The sequence below is a fragment of the Myxine glutinosa genome, chromosome 12 (assembly GCF_964187855.1).
Source record: "Myxine glutinosa chromosome 12, kmMyxGlut1.1, whole genome shotgun sequence".
In the NCBI taxonomy this organism is placed as follows: domain Eukaryota; kingdom Metazoa; phylum Chordata; class Myxini; order Myxiniformes; family Myxinidae; genus Myxine; species Myxine glutinosa.
In genome coordinates, this window is record NC_136272.1 from 62,335,922 (window position 1) to 62,356,827 (window position 20,906).

The following is a 20,906-nucleotide window of genomic DNA, read 5'->3' on the forward strand; positions in this document are numbered from 1 at the left end:
AATAACTCCCGCTCGAACCACGGATATGATGGAAAATGCCGAGCGGATAGCAATCCGCGATCCGAGCTATAAACAAATGGCTAAACCCGATTCTGAGCGGTTCCTAATCGTGCCACGTTTACCCAATGAGAGAAAAGATGGATGCGATCAGCCAAGAAGAAACCAGAAAATAGGAATAACAAAGTTGGTTTATTAATTATTTACAAGAAGGAGAAGAGGAAAAGAAAGAATGTACAGGATAGGATGAGGAAGAAGCAGAACACAGGGCAGCCTTAGACAGTCTTATTCTTAATACCCCGGACAAACATACACACTCACACGGGGATTGTAGATGGTGGACGGTCACCGGCGCGTCCAGGCTCCAGTCAGCTCCAGTCCAGGCTCCGGTCCAGCGGGCGAAACCCGGCAGGCAGCTCCGCGCGTAGGTGGAACGTGACCGGACAATTTATATAACAGGGGGAAGCTGGTACGCTGCGTACGTAATATGTGCACTATACAAAGGTGCCAAACGCCCCCTCTCCAATGTACTCCTTTGATAAGGTCCTCCTTTCATCAGCGCCACTGCACGAGTCATTTCAATGCAACGCACATTCTCCCAGTAAGTCAAATGCGCTCTCTCCCATCAGTAAGTAAGTTCTCATCAAGCGCGCCGTATATCTCATACGTCGGTCCTTGCAATCACGACAGTCCTACGCGCAGTCCTCTTGGTAAATGTGCTCACTGGCAAGTCCTCTGTGCATACCTGCAAAAGGGCTTTGCATTCTCTTTTATAACTCACAAAGCGATCATGCCCTCAGCAATTTGTTTTTCTGGTTGATTTGTTTGTGAAGTAAATGTCAGCTCTTTCACGAGCCTCGATTCAGGATCCCCAAAAAAAAATAATATATATATATATATACCCCGCGAACCCCAAAGCCACGCCTGTCGGCGATCCTACCTCAGCCCTGGTTGGCTGGGCATCGCTTAACGGCCTCGCCCTGATGGTGAGTTGACGTGGCCACACCTTCTTCCTGTCGTTCCGCCCCCTTTCTTGGGCCTAACCTCGTGGCTTATGGCGGCGTTTGAGCGAGCTCCAGCTCAAGGCAGCGAACGCTGCTAACAAAGGCACGTAACAAATTGGGAGGGCCATGGACAGACTGGAGGGCGCGTAATGGCGTTGCTTGGAGAGGGAGGCTTTCAAAATGAACGGAATGGGCCTACTTCTTATTTGATTGACACAACGCAGATTCAACTATTGGAAACACGGCCTTACCTAATACACATACTAATGAAATAACTGAAGTCCTATGGTGGCCTACGTGTTGCTTGTGGCCTAACTATAGGGTGCAACCTTTAACCCTTTAATGTCATATTTACAAGAATGATGTCATATTTACACGAGTGGGTTCTCAAAACCACAACACTGCACCCCCCCCCCCCCCCTCCCCTCTTTTCCAGGCTCGGCCCAAGCCGAAACAATCAGGACTATCTTTTAAATTCGTGTGACACTTAGGTGTGGTTACCCTCTACTTTTAACCTACTAACCTGAGTGCGACAGTTTTAACACTAGATATGTCCCCCCTGCTGCGTTGCGTCCTACCTAACTGACTCACACCCACAATTAACCGAATTACGGATTTATTCTCAAACTAAACATTTAGCCGGTGGGGACCATTATTTACAAGACTACTATTATTTACACTACAACCCAGGACCTGTCTTTTGTGGGAACAAGAGAAGAACTTTTGAAAAGAGGAAAATGCCATTGCAATGCACTGCACCGATACACCATACAAGAAAAAAAAAGTTTTTTTTTTTTTTTTTTTTTTTTTTGTAAACTGAATCGAGGCTCGAGAAAGAGCTAACATTTATTTCACAAACAAACCAACCAGACAAACAAATTATACAAAAAGAGGGAGCGGAAGACAAGATGGGGAGAGAAGGGGAGGCACGCAACCACAACATTTGTGAGCAGGGAGATGTGTGGGAGGGAGAGGGCTTGGGGGGAGGAGGCGTGGGAGGTGGGGGGGGAGAGGTATAAAACACAAGGGGACCGAAATTAGCGGGGGTAGAAAAGATCAAGGTTTTGGATGGTGGAGGATAAGAGATGGTGGTGAACAACTGTTTTAAAGACCTGGAGAGTGGAGTGTGATTGAAGAGAATGAGGGAGTTTGTTCCAGAGGCGGGAGAAAAGAGGAATGAAGGAGTGAAGGTGAGCAGAAAGTCTTGATTTTGGCAGTTTAACCATAAGAGGGTTGCAGGCAGATCTTGTGCGACCTGTAGGAATATTTGGGGGACAGAGCCCAGAGAGAGCTGGGGGGGCAAGGCCAGAGAGGAGTCGGTAGAAGACGGAAAGACCACCAACCTGCCTGCGGTGAGTGAGTGAAAGGCCCTTGGAGTTAGCTTCATCGCGGGAGATTCCAATGATTCTGAACGCTTTGGTTTCAACAGCGTGAAGACGAGCTAGGTGTGAGGCAGGAGCACCAGACCAGAGGGGAGAGCAGTATCCCATAGAGCTGCGGATGAAAGCCTTGTATGTGGTGAGGAGCTCAGGGGTGTCAAGGAAGGACTTCGCACGACGGAGGATGCCCAGTCGGCGACTGGCTTTGGAGGCCAGATTTGAAATGTGGTTTTCCCAGGAAAGATCATGGCAAATAGTGAGACCCAAAAGCTTGAGTGACAGAACTTCTTGGAGAGGATTATTCAGAAAGTGGATGGGAGGGTTGTCCAGTCGGTCTTTTCGGAGAGACATCGTAAGAGTATGAGATTTATCAGGATTGAAAGACATGTTCCATTTGTTTGCCCAGTCTGTGATTTTGTCCAGGTCTGCAGAGAGTGAGGAGGCTGCAGACTGCCGATCTGAGGGATGAGGAATGGAGCGACAGAGAGTAGAGTCGTCAGCAAAGAGATAGAGAGGATTTTCAAGAGAGTCAGAGAGATCATTGATGAAGACCAGAAAAAGCACAGGGCCCAGAACACTACCTTGGGGAACTCCAGCCTGAACAGGAAGAGGAGAAGAGAGAAACCCATTCAAGGCCACACGTTGACTACAACCAGAGAGGAAGTCTTCCAGCCATGCGTGGAGATTTCCATGGATACCAAAGGAGGAGAGTTTGGTGAGCAGAGCGGGGTGCCAGACCGTATCGAAGGCACGTGAAATGTCAAGGGAGACAGCTCTAATTTCCTGTTTGGCATTGAGGACCTCCATCCATTGTTGAGAAAGCAGAAGCAGCATGTCCAGAGTAGAGTGACCAGGTCTGAAACCAAATTGATGATCAGAGATCAAGCCATTGGAGAAGAGGAAAGATTTCATATCTGAAGCAATGATGGATTCCATGACTTTGCTGATAATTGGGAGAAGGCTGATTGGTCTGTAGTGGCTAGGATCTGTTTTTGCACCTTTTTGTGCAAAGCGGTGATGTTGGCTGATTTCCAAGCAGATGGCAGATGACCTTGAGCAAAGGAGAGGGTGAAGAGAACAGAAAGAGGGAGTGAAAGAGCGGAAGAACATGATTTTAGGACCCGTGGGCTGATGCCGTCAGGACCAGTTGCAGAATCAGAGTCGAGGGTTGACAGAAACCTTTCCACCTTGTCAGGAGGAAAGGACACAGAGTCCAGGAGCAGCTGGGTACGACTGGGTACGGTGGGTACAGAGAGGGATGGGTTTGGGACACAAGATTTAGAGGCAAACACAGAGTTGAGGCATTCAGCTTTTTCACGTGCGGAGTCAGCCGTTAAGCCGTTTGAGGTGAGGGAGGGGATGGAGGGGGAACAAACACCAGAAACAGATATGACCAGACGCCACCAGGATTTGGAAGAGGGAGACAGATAAGAGAGTTCGGTCTTGAGAACGGTGAGATATTGTTTCCTGGCTCTCCTGAGGGTGGACACACACTTGTTTCGGGCTTTGTGAAAGGAAATGAGATTTCCTTCCGTTGGATTTGCTTTCCAGGAGATGAAAGCAAGTTGTTTCAGGGCAATAGCCTCACCACAAGATTCCGTGTACCATGAACGGGAGGAAGGGTATGACAACTGAAGACGAGATGGGATAAATCTGTGCATGAGAGAGAGCAATTTACTTTGAAAGAATTCCCAGGATGAGTTGATGTCAGAGGCGGTAGAGATGGGAGACCAGTCCAGATGATTGATGGCTGCTTGAAGACCGTGCCAGTTGGCCTGAGTGAAATGCCAGACTCGGCGACGCTGAGGAGGCTCTCTGAGAATGGTCAGAGAGATGTCCACTTTGACAAGCACATGATCAGATGAGCCGATTGGAGCAGAAGAAGAGCAGCAGACATTTTCAGGGAAGTTAGTCATAACCAAATCCAGAAGAGAAGATGCTCCGTTGACTGAGATCCGGGTTGGGAAATTGACAGATTGTGTCAGTCCCAGTGAGTCGCAGAAGTCCTTTGCTGAAGAGCCATGGCTGGTGAGAGAGGTACCCACACCCAGCCAACTGGCATGGTGACAATTGAAATCACCACATATGAGGAAGAGAGAGTTGGGATGGGTAGATAGAAGTTGGTCCATATTATCAGACAGCGAGATGTAGATGGAGTCATCACTGTTTGGTGGACGGTACAACACACATATGAACAAAAGGTGGGAGCGAAGGGGAAGCCGTAGCCAAAGGTATTCCTGGGGGTGAGGTGGAGAGAGGGCAGTGGAGGGCGAGTGAGGAAGAGAGTTCTTTATAAAGATAGCAACCCCACCTCCAGGACGAGGCTCAGGTCTATCATACCGGAGGAGGGAGTAACCTGGGAGAGATACCAAGGCATCAGAGACATCATGAAGGAGGAAAGTTTCTGTTAAGCAGATCACATTTGGTTTGTCAGAAGCAACCTGTATGGAGAGATCAGTCAAGTTTGAGCGAAGGCCCCGGATGTTTGAGGTCCATACCGTTAATGAAGAGGAGGGGGAGCATCGGGTACAGAACAGGGGGGGGGGGGTGTAGGTCGGGTAAGATGTGGAAGAGGAGGAAGAGGTAGGGAGAGCTGTTGAAGGTGTGTCAGAGATTTCAGAGATTTCAGAATAGCTTGGAGAAAAGGAAGAATGGGGCAGACAAAAGGTTTGATGGAGATTGGGTGAGGCACAGTGAGGTGTTATTTGATGAGGGGGAAGAGCGAGGCAGAAGGTTGAGGGAGATGAAGGTGAAAGTTGGAAGGGGGAAGAAGCAGGGAGGATGCTTTGAGGAGGAGGGGTGAGAGGGGAGTCTAGGAGGGGAGGAGCGAGGGAGAGTCTCGGAGGGGAGGGGTATGGTGGGAGTTTAGGAGGGAGGGGGGGGAAGGGGCAAGGGGGGAGATTTGAAAGGGATGGGTGATGGGGAGGATTTGGAGGGGAGGGGTGATGGGGAAGTTTTGGAGGGGAGGGGGGATGGGGAAGTTTTGGAGGGAAGGGGGGATGGGGAAGATTTGGAGGGGAGGGGTGAGATTGGATTTTGAAAAGTGTACGATTCATGGGAAACGAACATTTTTTGCAAAATGAGTTTGAGACCTTCGAGTCAAAAATACGTTTGAGGACACTGAAGGAGGGGTGGAGTTCTGGATAGTTTTGGGAATGTAGAAAAGAGGAACTGTAAGAGATGGTATTATATATATTTTTTGGAATGAATAGATTTGGTGAGCAAGACGAAAGCATCCTTTTGTAGGAGAAGAAGAAAAAGGTGTTATAATATATGAGAGAAAATAGTTGTTCAGGGGAGAGATTATACATTTCTAACCACGTGATCGCGTGATCGCGAACAACGTGAACGAAGAACGAACGAACAAGTAAGAACAACAAATAAACGAATAAGACCTGAGAAGGAAATATTTTTTGGGGTTTTTTTTTTTTTGAGTAGAGATATTAAACAAGGAGGTATGGGGTGATCGACTGGGACGAAACATAGAACGAAAATAATTGCAGCGCATTCGACGAACTGCTGAGGGAAAAACAAAACCACAAGTTCGGAGACGGTACGGTAGCCTAAGCCTACGAGTACTAGGCCTCAGAATACTCGATACGCATTAACCGACGATTGTGTATACATGTACGAAAAAGTAGCACCGAAAATTTTCCTAAAGATACGCTATAGGTACACACACCGAAAGATAGATACAGTCTCGACAAAAACACAATTGTGAAAGATTACTTAGCTTCGAAAGCGTGAGCGCATGGAACAGCTTCGAAAAGACGTGACCTCGCCGTGATCTCGCGAGATCTCGGTTCTGATGCACCATAATAAAAAAAATGCACGAAAAGCATCAAAAATGCACAAAACAGACATTTAAAAAATAATAAAGGATGTCGTCTTCTTGTGCTCCTCTGCTGGGCCGATGTACCTTGGCTTGATCCTCTTGCTTGATGTTGATTTAATAAAAAGGGCACAAACCGCGTCCGCTTTTTTATTTATGGCCAGCAGGGCCAACGTTGGTGGTCCGACTGGTGAGCATTGATGCCACTTAAAAACAGTGGTCCACAAGCCAGATACCGCTGGCAACAATGGTCGGTCCCAGCAGAGGTGCCAGGCCACAGAACGTGTGGTCCATAAGTGCCAGGCCACAGAATGTGTGGTTCATAAGTGCCAGGCCACAGAACGTGTGCTCCATATGGTGCATCAGTGCAGGCAGGAGGCAGCAAGGGTGCGGGCAGCACAATCCCGGGCACCTGCACACTCCCCTCGGACAAAAGACCAAGGGCCATGAGTGGGGAAGGACGACAAAGCAGAGGTTAGTGGGGGGTAAGGGCGCAAGGGTACACATCAAAACAAGGCAATGTGACATGAAGGGTGTGGGAGAGCGAGCTGAGAAAGCTCGTCCCTCGCGTTCGTCACCCCCCCCCCCCCCCCCCATGTCACCTACTCTACCCTTGCCCCTACCCCGTATTTACACAATTTACAACTTTACAAATTCGTCTCTACTGTCACGTCCCCCATATCTCCCCTAATCCAAATTCGTCATCAATCCCTCCTTAGGAGGAAGGGATGGAATATCCACAATCTCTCACCCACGTCAAGATGCGTCTTACATTACAAACATTTGCACAAAATCTGGTGTGGAGTTCTATCACCTCGGTGAGTGGATGCGGATGGTGCGAAGAGATTTTCTCCTAACTATACTCTAAATGACATTAACTCTTTAAACTACCCGGGGGTCTCGCCCTGCAAATCCATTGGCCACTTTTACTCTATGCGGTTCTAGAAACCAATTCCCATTGACCATCCCTGTGGTGCTCACCAATTTGGGGTCTCACTCGCCCGATTTTTCTACATGTGCCCTTGCACAATTTCGGGGCTGGGTCGTGTGGCTCTCCTCGCAGGTCCTACTTACCTGCGCACCTCCGCCACTGAACGTCGCCACCCGAGCTTGCCTAGCTCCTTCACCCTAACCTACCTTGGGGAAGGCCCTCCTGGCTCTCGCACCCCACTACTGCCCTCCTTGGCATCGGCAACCCGGGTCCTTCCCTTGGATCCTCGGGCCCCACTGAACTCTAACCTGGCTCCCAGAGCCTACCTGCAGCCTCACCTGGCCGACAGACAACCAGTGGCGGAGTGCTCAACCAACCATACGAACTAACAGGCCACACGCCCAGCCATTCCACACACTTGTGCACCCACCCAAGCAGTACTCTGCGACTATCCGCACCACAGATGTCAATATCCAACCACAATTTACCTACTCCTTCTACCTACTTTTAAACTACCCTCCCCGGGTACTCCTGAAGGGGTCCATCCTTCCCCCATTCACTCCTTCGCACCATGCACTCCACTCCACTCATTCCACAATACTCACTCCACCCAACAAGCACTCCACACCATTTATTACCACTCACCAAATCTCTACTTGCACACTAAGCAAGCAATTCATTCAACCAACTTCATTACATTCATCCACAATACAGCACTTCTCCAAACCATTGCCTCACGCTCTCAAATCTTGCCACGCTCAATTCCTCATTTCAACATGCTCACCAGCAAAACACTCATTCAATTCCTTATTTAATAAACTACACTCCAGACACACAGCATCATTTAAACTAACTACTCCCTTCTAACCCTAACAACTCGGTTCCTTACACACGGCATCATCTAATCTACCTGTTGCCCTGCTAAATTAGTGCTCCCCATCATCCCTTATACTAAGCACATCCCCCGTCGTTATCATCCAACTACTCTACACTACGTCCCCACTACCTGTACAAAGTCACGACTTAAATCTTGTGTCACCTATGGTCATCTCTAGATCCTAACATTATCCAAACCCTCCCTGGCTATTTCTCACCGCCAAACCCCATAAACCTATAGCTCCTTCGCCCCAACGTGTAGTGAATGGTAAAACTACCATCCATCACTACTGCTATTATTATTAATCGTCCACTATACTCTGAGCCTCTCGGTGCGGGAATACATTTTCACAGCTCAGCTTCGCCAAGCCGAGCAATGCATACTGGTGGCCTGTCTCCTGTAGGTTGGGTCCGTCCGGCATTTACAATTCTGGGGAGGAGGCATACTCGGGCCGAGGTTCCAAGGTCCATCTCGGCGCAGAGCCTTTCGGTCTCCGGCCCGATGACCCAACCTCGCCCGGTCGGAACACCGTGCCCGCCAGGGGGCAAAGGTCTGACCTGGCCTTTCTCCCCCGGAATCGTGCCGCTTGCCACTACGGCGCGGCACCGACCATACAGGGCAGAGCCCGGCCCGAATCGTGCACGGCGCTCCTTGCAGGAGCGACGCGGCAATGATCCCCGCCGGCCCCCGCAGCACACAAAGAACACCACGACCCGAGAGCTCGCGTCGGCTATACGTCGGCCTAAGCGCTGCCCCGGTCAGAGTCGATGCTCAAGTCGCCTTCTCACATCCACACGCGACTCTTCCCATACTCACAAATCCCATACACTCCGTTACTACACACTCTCGTGCACATTCTTGCGCACTCATTCTACTCGCACACTCTCTGGTTACATCCTCTGTAACACCCCTGGGTGTGCACTCTTTTGCTGCACACCCACTCAGCGCACATCTACCCACAGGTGTGCAATCTCTCGTCGCACACCCAATCACGCGCTCCGGTGTGCATTCCCGCACACGCTCCACAACCAACTCACTCTCTGTGTCGCACTTCTCACACTCAGTTTCACATACACACTCTGTCATGCATTCGCTTTCACTCTCGGTAACACACTCGCGCTCTGGCACCGTTCGCTCCCGCACGCCATTCGCTTTCACACCGCGCACCACGGACCTTCTACGAGTGCCCGGGTGACGTCTGGATCCCAAGCGCGCGAAAAATCCTTTCGCGCCAAACACTCGCGCCAAACCTCTTCGCGCCATACACCACCCTACTAACCTTGGTGCTTCCTCTTCTTCGCTCCTCCACCACCTGCAAACTTCCCATTTGGTTATGCAGCACGACATCACGATGTGAACACGGACTTTGCACACATTCCATCCTTTCCTCCCGCTGTTGCTCTTCTAAGTCCGCCGTCTCTTCAAACCCAATTTTCACTATTTCTTCGATTTTATTTTCTTTATTCAGCTCGACGACCACTGGCGCTAATAAAATAAAATCTTCTAATTCGGCGGTCGTCGGCTTCTCTATCCCCCGTGTCACGATTTCTACCTGGTCACAGTGTGCCGCACTGACCGGGTCCTAAGTCGAGGTCCTCAGCATCATCCCATTTCGGCCCTTCAACCTCGATACGGTCAGCTAAGTCCACGTAACTTCGCTTTGTTCTAACTCGCTTTTCCCGCATTCCTCAAGCCGCGCTACGCCGTCGCATACCCGTGTGCCTTTCCCGCCTGACAGGCGGTCTCTGTCCTTCCCCATCTGTTTTATCTCATACCTGGCCTTCTCCCTCGCTAACCCCTCGTTGCTTTCTCGGGCTTGGCCATTCACGTCCTCCAATTGGGCCCCTAATTTGTTTTCTAATCCTCCCAATTTGCTTTCTAGCCCCCCAATTTGACTTCCCAATTGCTCCCCCATTTTATTCTCCAAATTACTCAACCCGTTTCTCAATCCTCCAATTTGGTTTCCCATCTCATTTTTCAATCCCCCAATTTGCTCCTGTGTTTTGTCCACCCCCAATTGTATGGCTGCCTGCAGCTGCGCAATGAGGTCCTGCAGATCCATCCCTCCCAGTTGCGCAGCGGGCGCGGCCCTCGTCGCCATGTGCGAGGCACCGCCATTTTGTGCGCCTGCAACCCCCACTACCGCACCTTCTTTAATTTCCTCCTCCATCTCTCCCAATTCTTCCCTGAGGTCCCGGGTTGATTCTAACCCTTCTTCTATTTCCCCCACCGGCATCCGATCGCCTTGGTTATCCATGGCACGATTCAATTTGGATGTTAATAAAAATTTCGCTCATAATTTCGACCAAATTTTTGTCCAAACATATAAAAATTTGGTTCGGGTCCAAATCCCACTCCCCGACACCAAATGTTACGGATCTCGGACGTGGGCTTTCCCCTTATCAAAGGGGGGGGGGGTTAATCCCCTTGTCTTTTTATCTGGCCGACCGGAGTCCTGGAAGTTATAACGTCCTTCCCGGCGCGGAGTTAGGTAGGGTTTGTTAGGCCTAGGGGTTCACTACTACCTAATTACTAGTGCAGGCCAGAAACGAGGGAATAACTCCCGCTCAAACCACGGATATGATGGAAAATGCCGAGCGGATAGCAATCCGCGATCCGAGCTATTAACAAATGGCTCAACCCGATTCTGAGTGGTTCCTAATCGTGCCACGTTTACCCAATGAGAGAAAAGACGGATGCGATCGGACAAGAGGAAACCAGAAAATAGGAAGAACAAAGATTGGTTTATTAATTATTTACAAGAAGGAGAAGAGGAAACGAAAGAATATACAGGATAGGAAGAGGAAGAAGCAGAACACAGGGCAGCCTTAGACAGTCTTATTCTTAATACCCCGGACAAACATACACACTCACACGGGGATTGTAGATGGTGGACGGTCACCGGCGCATACAGGCTCCAGTCGGCTCCAGTCGGCTCCAGTCCAGGTTCCGGTCCAGCGGGCGAAACCCGGCAGGCAGCTCCGCACGTAGGTGGAACGCGACCGGACAATTCATATAACGGGGGGAAGCTGGTACGCTGCGTACGTAATATGTGCACTATACAAAGGTGCCAAACGCCCCCTCTCCAATGTACTCCTTTGATAAGGTCCTCCTTTCATCAGCACCACTGCACGAGTCCTTTCAATGCAACGTGCATTCTCCCAGTAAGTCAAATGCGCTCTCTCCCATCAGTAAGTAAGTTCTCATCAAGCGCGCCGTAAATCTCATAAGTCGGTCCTTGCAATCACAACAGTCCTACGCGCAGTCCTCTTGGTAAATGTGCTCGCTGTCAAGTCCTCTGCGCAGTCCTGTAAAAGGGCTTTGCGTTCGCTTTTATAACTCACCAAGCGATCACTCCGCGAACCCCAAAGCCACGCCTGTCGGCGATCCTACCTCAGCCCTGGTTGGCTGGGCATCGCTTACGGCCACGCCATGATGGCGAGGTGACGTGGCCACACCTTCTTCCTGGCGTTCCGCCCCCTTTCTCGGGCCTAACCTCGTGGCTTATGGCGGCGTTTGAGCGAGCTCCAGCTCAAGGCAGCGAACGCTGCTAACAAAGGCGTGTAACAAATTGGGAGAGCCATGGGCAGACTGGAGGGCGCGTAATGGCGTCGCTTGGAGAGGGAGGCTTTCAAAATGAACGGAATGGGCCTACTTCTTATTTTGGAAACACGTTTAGATTCAACTATTGGAAACACGGCCTTACCTAATTCACATTCTAATGAAATAACTGAAGTCCTATGGTGGCCTACGTGTTGCTTGTGGCCTAACTATGGGGTGCAACCTTTAACCCTTTAATGTCATATTTACAAGAATGATGTCATATTTACACGTGTGGGTTCTCAAAACCGCAACAATATATATTATATATATATATATATATATGTGTGGGGGTTTGATGTCCCCCTCCCCCCTTGTGTTTTCAATGTTTACCTATTACCAAGTATAAACAAGTATATGTTCTGTTTTTGATTGATTTCTGTATACTCATAATACTTTCATGTTCTTTGGAAACCTGTTATCCCAGTATTAGGCTAAAGATGTTGCTCAATTACCAAAAATAACTAATTTGTATGTGTTGCTTTGTAAACCTTATCCATTATATTTCCTGTTAAAGAATTAAGTTACTGTGATGGCATGTTCTCTTACTGTCGAAATATTCCTTTGGAAACTTGTTATAAGAAGTTATATGCTTTGTAAATCCAGACCCTGATGATATAATCCCTCTGTGAAGACCAACCTATCTTTTCCAGTCCCCCTTAAAAGACTGCGTTAGATCACTTTCATGTTTGACATTTTTTACGACCTGCTGAACTTTCCCCCCAAAAACCAGGACTCTGGAAAGTCGTCAACATGTAGTTTGACTCATGAATGACCTCGGACGTATCAAGGAGACCACTGGGTCGTTCTCTTTGTCTTGAGAGCTAAAACCACACCCCAATATTCCCTTTATAAAGTGAGAGCTTGACCGAATTATTTTAGAGCATCTTGTTGGAATTATGGTCCTTGTGAGCCTCCATTCTAAGCATTTTGCTTTCCACAAGCTTGTGTGTTTGACGAATCAAATAAATATGTATCAGTTGTTCCTTTCTCTCTGTCATGAGTCTTGAGTCCTAAGTCAATGGATCCCGTCAAATGGCGAGCCAGGCAGGAGTCAGCTCGGGCAGACTCGGGACGCGGCTCCAGGCGCGAGTGAGTGGGAAAAAACACCAGCTGGTTTGATCGGTCTGGGTGAGGTGAGCCTTGGGTTTATATTGTTATAGACTGGGATTTTAGGCTAAATTGGAACTCACTCTGTCGCTCGGTGCCGTTTGCCCGTTCCCTGCTCGAGCCTGATCCTCGAACAAAATTTAAGAACGAGCCGTTTTGGGGCTCCGGAGCAACTGGCTGTTTATGGATTCGTCAGGGTAACGTTACGGGACGGGAGTAAGGTGCCCCAGCAGGGGGCACGAGGTAGGGAATAGATTGGTTTCGTAAGTGAGGTTAGAAGCGTCATAAGGACGCCGGCAAAAAGTAAGGTACGGTTAGCATATAAAGGGAGCATATATGCGGGAGAGATCTCTGATTAGGCGGCTATATGCAGGAGAGATCTTTCGGGAATAAGGAGTAAGGTTGCCTGGTTACCTGGCGGTTACCTGGACAGGTAAGATACGGTTATGGGAGTAAGGTGCCCCAGCAGGGGCTCCGGAGCGAGTGAGTGGGAGATTGCTTCGGATATGAAATCTTTCCTCTTCTCCAATGGCATGATCTCTGATCATCAATTTGGTTTCAGACCAGGTCACTCTACTCTGGACATGCTGCTTCTGCTGTCTCAACAATGGATGGAGGTCCTCAATGCCAAACAGGAAATTAGAGCTGTCTCCCTCGACATATCACATGCCTTCGATACGGTCTGGCACCCCGCTCTGCTCACCAAACTCTCCTCCTTTGGTATCCATGGAAATCTCCACGCATGGCTGGTGGACGTCCTCTCTCGTCGTAGTCAACGTGTGGCCCTGAATGGGTTTCTCTCATCTCCTCTTCCTGTTCAGGCTGGAGTTCCCCAAGGCAGTGTTCTGGGCCCCGTGCTTTTTCTGGTCTTCATCAATGATCTCTCTGACTCTCTTGAAAATCCTCTCTATCTCTTTGCTGATGACTTCACTCTCTGCCGCTCCATTCCTCATCCCTCAGATCGGCAGTCTGCAGCCTCCTCACTCTCTGCAGACCTGGACAAAATCACAGACTGGGCAAACAAGTGGAACATGTCTTTCAATCCTGACAAATCTCACACTCTTACGATGTCTCTCCGAAAAGACCGACTGGACAACCCTCCCATCTACTTTCTGAATAATCCTCTCCAAGAAGTTCTGTCACTCAAGCTTTTGGGTCTCACTATCTGCCATGATCTTTCCTGGGAAAACCACATTTCCAAGCTGGCCTCCAAAGCCAGTCGCCGACTGGGCATCCTCCGTCGTGCGAAGTCCTTCCTTGGCACACCTGAGCTCCTCACCACATACAAGGCTTTCATCCGCAGCTCAATGGAATACTGCTCTCCCCTCTGGGCAGGTGCTCCTGCCTCACACCTAGCTCGTCTTCACGCTGTTGAAACCACAGCGTTCAGAATCATTGGAATCTCCCGCAATGACGCTATCTCCGAGGGCCTTTCACTTACTCACCGCAGGCAGGTTGGTGGTCTTTCCGTCTTCTACCGACTCCTCTCCGGCCTTGCTCCCCCAGCTCTCTCTGGGCTCTGTCCCCCAAATATTCCTGCAGGTCGCACAAGATCTGCCTGCAACCCTCTTATGGTTAAACTGCCAAAATCAAGACTCTCTGCTCACCTTCACTCCTTCATTCCTCTTTTCTCCCGCCTCTGGAACAAACTCCCTCAATCTGTTCAATCCCACTCCTCCCTCCAGGTCTTTAAAACAGCTGTTCACCACCATCTCTTATCTTCCCCAATCCAAAACCTTGATCTTTTCTACCCCCACTAATTTCACCCCAAATCCACTTTTTTGAGGTGACTTTTGTCTTCTTTCCTGGAAGTCCTTGGTGTCCTTGCGTTTTATACCTATCCTGCCTCCCCCCAGGCCCTCTGCCTCCCACACATCTCCCGATGTCCCTGCCCTCAAATGTTGTGTTTGTGTGCTTCCTCCCCTTCTCTCCCCATCTTGTCGACCTCTCTCATTTTTATATACTTTGTTTACTTGTTTGTTTGATTTGTTTGTTTGATAAATGTTAGCTCTTTCACAAGCCTCGACTCTGTATACAAAAAAAAAAAAAAGGTGGGAGTGCATCAGGGGTCGGTACTAAGTCTACCACTATTTGTAGCTGTGATGGAGGTGCTGGCTCAGAACGTAAAGGAGGGTTTACCGTGGGAGTTGTTGTATGCCGATGATCTGGTGTTGATTGCAGAAAGTATGGATGGACTGAAGGAGAAGATGAACAAGTGGAAGGAATGTATGGAGACAAAAGGTCTGAAGGAGAATATCGGAAAAACGAAGGTGATGGCAAGTGGTAAAGCATGTGGTGAGGTGTAAAGAACTGGGAAGTGGCCGTGTGCTGTGTGCAGGAAGGGTGTCGGAGTGAATTATATTCAATGTACAATGTGCGCTGAGTGGGTTCATCAAAAATGTAGTGGTTTGAGAGGGTCATTAACCAGTGTGGCAGCTACATTCAAGTGTAAGGTGTGCACAGAGGGAGCTGCAGATGGAGAAATGTTGAGTTGGATCTTGGAGACGGCGTGAAACTGGAAGGTGTGAAAACATTGTTGCCTTGGAGACATGCTGAATGGAGAAGGTGGATCAGACTCGGCAACGGTTGCTGGAATGAGATGTGCATGGAAGAGGTTTCGGGAACTGAGTGGCGTGCTGATGAGGAGGGGAGTGTCGGTGAAGCTGAAGGGAAAGGTGTATGCTGCATGTGTGAGAAGTGTTATGATTTATGGGAGCGAGACATGGGTCATGAACGTAGGGCAGCAACGAAGGCTGGAAAGGGTGGAAATGCGAATGGTTCGGTGGATGTGTGGAGTATCGTTGAGAGAGAGGAAGACAAATGATGAATTGGGAAAGATGATGGGAATAGAGCCTGTGATTGATGCTGTGAAGAGAAACAGTTTGAGATGGTTTGGTCATTTGTTGAGGAAGGATGAAAGTGACTGGTTGAAAAGAGTGATGGAAATGAATGTAGTAGGGAGTAGAGGACGGGGAAGACCGAGAAAGACTTGGCTAAAGATGGTGGAAGAAGAAATGCGGGTAAGGGGGTTAACAAGGGGAGATGCAGAAATTAGGGCAAAATGGAGAAGATTGTCATGGGGACCGCAAGGCTAACCCCCGCTCCAGCAAAAACAAACTCGGTGGCTGTTTTGTTTGTCTCGTCAATATGTGTGTGTGTGTATGTGTGTGTGTGTGTGTGTGTGTGTGTGTGTGTGTGTGTGTGTGTGTGTGTGTGTGTGTGTGTGTGTGTGTGTGTGTGTGTGTGTGTGTGTGTGTGTGTCTCCATTAAAAGCCAGAGCCCAAGTATTTAAAAAACAAGAGCAAAAAGTTTTAATTAAAACAAAAGCCACGTCGATGTTACACAATGCCTAGATGCAGCTGTGCCTATAACGTCGATGTTATAGGCACAGGACATTCCTATTGATTCGATTACTTGATGTTATTTTTCCATGCCATGACCATGCCGCGACCATGCCGCGATTTAAAAAATATATATCTTGGCAATTTCCCGTGTGTAGCAACACGTGAACGAAGCTATGCTCCTCTCTCCACATTATTGTGACGACGTATAAATTAAATATTTCATCGTGACGATTGTCATCAAATGGACGAATTTTTAATATATCTCGGCATTTTCCCGTCTGTTATTTCAGGCGGTGTATGACTGACCATGCCGCAATTTTAAAAAAAATACCTCAATGGACTTGAAGTTACAGGCCTTTGAGAATTCATTTCGTTCTATAAAGGGCAACTTTCATCGGATTTTCTTCCCGTTTTTTTTCAACCGAGTCTAAAACTATGTTAGCGACTGTGAAAAATGAAATGATATATCGAATTTGATTTGAAATAAAACTGTGTGAGAGAGCAAGACACCACGGGCCTACAAAACAGGCCTCAAAGCTATGCGAGTTAATAAAATGGTGGATATTTGTTTATATGAAGCCTCTCCCAGAATGGGTGGAGCTATGGTTCCCAGAATGGGTGGAGCTTTGAGGTTTTGTCTTCTCTGCAAGAACAAGAACAACAAGAACAAGAACAACAAGAACAAGAACAACAAGAACAAGAAGAAGAACAAGAACAACAGCAGAGGGCACTCTATGAGCAGCGTCTGCGACGCGGCTAAAAATCATGGTAGTTGTAAAAGACGGCTGTAGTACCTTTCAAACGTGGAAGTTTCGAAGGAGTACACGTAAACTGTTTCACTCAAGTGTCCCTCATTATCTCCTGTAAAGCATAAGAACTTACATGTGAGATAGAAATATGAACACCACCAGGAAATACCCTTTTGCTGGACAACAGATGATCAATAGCCACAGTATCGTGAAATATGCTTAATGAATAAAATCAAATAGCTGGAAACAGTTTGGACCTCCGACCTTTGCAGTGAGTCGGCTTCCACGCTGCACGCAAATCATTTCGGTGAGAACAGATCTGCAGGTGACACTGAAGCCGATCATGTTGCCTGGTATTTCCTGCAGAGAAAACAAATACATTTCTTGCAAAATCTGAAAGTTATCAGAACGTAATAATGTACTATATATATATATATATATATATATATATATATTGTTGCAGACGCGGTTTAAAGATGTTATTTTACCGAGCGGTTGGTATTACCGCGTCCGAACAGTTACTCCCCGATTAGAACCCGATTCCACCCGACGTTGACCAGATCGCACCGCAGATATTCAATCGGGAAACCTCTAAAGCGACCGAAAGAGAATGAAAAGAGAAGAAGACAGAGTACGGAGGAAGAACAGATTTATTATACACACACAAGCAATGGATGGAAGAAGCAGTCACACAGCGAATCGTTAACTTACACTATTCATTTTACTTAACCCCAAGACAACGAGTAGGACAGACGACGTTCACACTTACTCGGGGGATATTGCAGGCAGGTAGGGCTTGAGGTGGATTGCTGGAGAAGGAGGAGGGTCGGAGGCAGCAGCTCTCAATTCCTCGCGGTTTTTGGTGGGAAAACCCTTCGTCGCGTATCCGCTGCCGATGCTTTAGACGTCACGCGCTGGCTCGGGCACACCTGCTCCTCTCCTTCTGGTGGAGCCGTCTCCCTCCTTTCAGCGCGTCTCTCCAAAGCTGGTTTCCTTTCCGAGTACCTCTCCTTCTGGTGGAGCCGTCTCCCTCCTTTCAGCGCGTCTCTCCAAAGCTGGTTTCCTTTCCGAGTACCTCTCCTCTTTGGCTTGGAGCGTTTCGCATCTCACCGCTCCTCTTGGTGTCGCCTCTTCGCTCCTCTCCCAGGTCATCTCGTGAAGCAGTCCCTTACAGTCGCTTTTATAACTCGGGGCGGAATCAAGCCGCCGGCTGCGAGGGCACGCCTACCGGGTCGCTCACCACGGTGCTGATTGGCCATGCGACCCTCTGGCTCACTCCTCCCCTCTATGACGAGGTGGAGACACGCCTTTCTTCTCCGAGATTAGCACATGGGCAATGGCGGCTTGCGGGATTGAACACAACTCGCACCCTTTTGAAAGGAACTTTGGAGAGCGGAGATGTTTGGGGAAATTGCAAGGGCCTACGCTTATTTTGTTTGATACAATGCAAAGTCAATCTAGTGGGAAACACATATTTAGCCTACATAGAATAAGGAAATACACTATTTAAAAAGATATATCGTGGCCTGCGTGTACGTTTCAAGGAATTAACTAGGAGGACGGCTGCGACCATTATTTACATTACGAGGGTGTTACACATAACAAAACCATACTTTTTACATTCGTTACACTTCCTCCAAAATTGTTACACTCCTCAAAAACCGTTACACTTCTCAAATTCGTTACCCACTTCTCAAAACCGTTACACTGCACCCTCCTTTGTTCAGGCCCGTCATCGGGCCTACAAAACTTTAACTTAGTGTGACACGTAGGTGTAATTCCCTCTACAATTAACCTGACCCTGAGTGTGACAATCTTAAAACACAAATAAGTATGTCCCCCTATTGCATTGCACCCTGTCTAACAGACTCAAGCCCACAGCTAACCGAATTACGGAATTATTCTCAAACTATACATTTACGGTGGGGAGCATTATTTACAATGACGTGATTTCTTATTTACAACGCAACCCAGGACCTGTGTTTTTTTTTTGTTTTGTTTTTTTTCCTTTTAGGGAACAAGAAAAAGAAATTCCTGTTGGGAGGGAGGAGACAGCACGCATTGCATCGATGCACCAGTACCAATACCACCAAAGCACCCAAAAGCACCACTAAGCACCAAAAGCACCACAAATCACCAAAAGCACCACCCGGTGCGCAGTCACCATGGTTCATAATAAACTCAACAAAACAACTGGTGGTGGTCTTCTCTTTCTCTGCTGGGCCGATGTTCTTCCCGACGTCTTCTGGCTTCATGCGGCCTACTTGGAAATAATAATAAAGCACAACTTGTGTTCGTTTTTATTTAGGGCCTCAGGGGCCAACTAAGGGTGGTCCACCTGTTTGGCATAGGTGCCACCTTACCGAGGTCCGCAAGCAAGATTCCCTGGCCACTATGGCCGGTCTCCAACAGAGGTGCCCTGCCCCAGAACCTGGGGTCCATCAAGTGGTACTTGGCCGCAGAACAGCGGTCCATAAGGTGGTACATCAACGCAATGCATGCTGGTTCTGGGAATCTCGGGCGCACAATGGCCACCTCACGCACGCTCCCCTCGGCACCCAATGGCGCACAGGTCATGTGGGAGACAAAAGAAAGACAATTGAGCAAGGGGTAAGGTCACAAGGGTACACGTCAATAAGGCAATGCAAGGCGAAATGCGTACGGAGGGCGAAGTGAGAAAGCTCGTCCCTACCGTACGTCACCCCCCTGTCACCTACACTACCCTTGCCCTTACCCCCTATTTACAAAATCTACCCATTTACAAATTCGTCACTACTGTCACGTCTTCCCCATATTTCCTCTATACCAAATTCGTCTCCACAATCCCTCGACTTCAAAATTTGCCATCACCAATTCATCATCAATCCTCATAAGGAGGGAGAGATGGAATTACGCACAATGTCACACCCACGTCATGATGCGTCTCACAATCCAAACATTTGCATCAAAAATAATTAAACATGGCATGGTGCGGAGTACCTGTCACCTCAGGTGAGTGGATGCAGATGGTGTGAGGAGATCCTTCTTCCTAACTATCCTCTAAATGACTTTAACACACTTTACACTACCCGGGGTCTTTCCCTGCCAATCCATTGGCCAACTTACACTATGGGTTCTAAAAACCAATTCCCATTGCCCAAACTGTGGTGCTTCTCAATTTGGGGTCTCACTCCCCCGATTCATCTCCCGGTGCCTTCGCACAATTTCTGGGCTGCGACGTGTAGCTCTCCCAGCAGGTCTACCCACCTGCACACCTCCACCACTGCAGTTGCCACCCGAGCTTACCTAGCTCCTCACCCTAACCTAACTAACTGGGGAAGGCCCTTTCCTGGCTCTGTCACCCCTTGGTGCCCTCTGGCACTGGGCTACCCGGGTCCGTCCTCCGGATCCTCGGGCCCCATCCACAACAACTACTACCGGCTCCCAGAGCCCACCTGCGGCCTCACCTGGCCGACATCCTCACAGTGGTGGAGCGCCCAACCAACTACACTCACTAACAGGCTACACGCCCAGCCATTTCCACAACACTAATGCACCCATCCAAAGACCATTCTTTCACCTGCACCACAGCTGCCAATATCCAACCACAATTTACCTGTACCCTCTACCTAACACTTACACTACCCGCCCCGGGTATCCGTGATGGGGGTCCACTCTTCCCCCATTCACACCTTCGCACCATCCACTCCACTCCACAATTTCCACCATACTCACTCCACGACCATCCATTCCAATACTCCAGATATTCCACACTACCATTTATTCCACACAGCCACATACACCTGTTGTTGCACACCTGTGCCCTCACACCTGGTGCCACCTGCACCCTCCTTTCTTCCTGGACCATTTGGTCAACACAACACGCAATCACCACTACTCCCTCATACACTGCTCCACACACCTGTTCAGTTGCACACCTGTGCAATCACACCTGTTCAATCACACCTGTTCAATCTTCAAACACACGGCATCATCTCAGCTAACTACTCCCCTCTGAAACTTGCGCTTCCCAGTCGTCCCTTTAAACTATTGCGCTCCCACGTCATTATAATCCACACTAATCTACCTGCGTCCCCACTACAG

The 20,906-nt window shown here is 48.7% G+C and overlaps 1 protein-coding gene across 3 annotated transcripts in view; it reads right to left on the reverse strand.

The window, feature by feature from the left end:
* The window catches only part of LOC144888538 (uncharacterized), an 80,031-nt gene that overhangs the window by 43,659 nt on the left and 15,466 nt on the right, over nt 1-20,906 (reverse strand). For all 3 annotated transcript variants that reach the window (XM_078766878.1, XM_078766880.1, XM_078766879.1), the window contains exons 4-5: nt 17,088-17,183; nt 16,869-16,935 (exon numbers count right to left, since the gene is read on the reverse strand). The gene's annotated coding sequence lies outside the window, so the exon portion shown is untranslated. The remainder of the gene's footprint in view (nt 1-16,868; nt 16,936-17,087; nt 17,184-20,906) is intronic.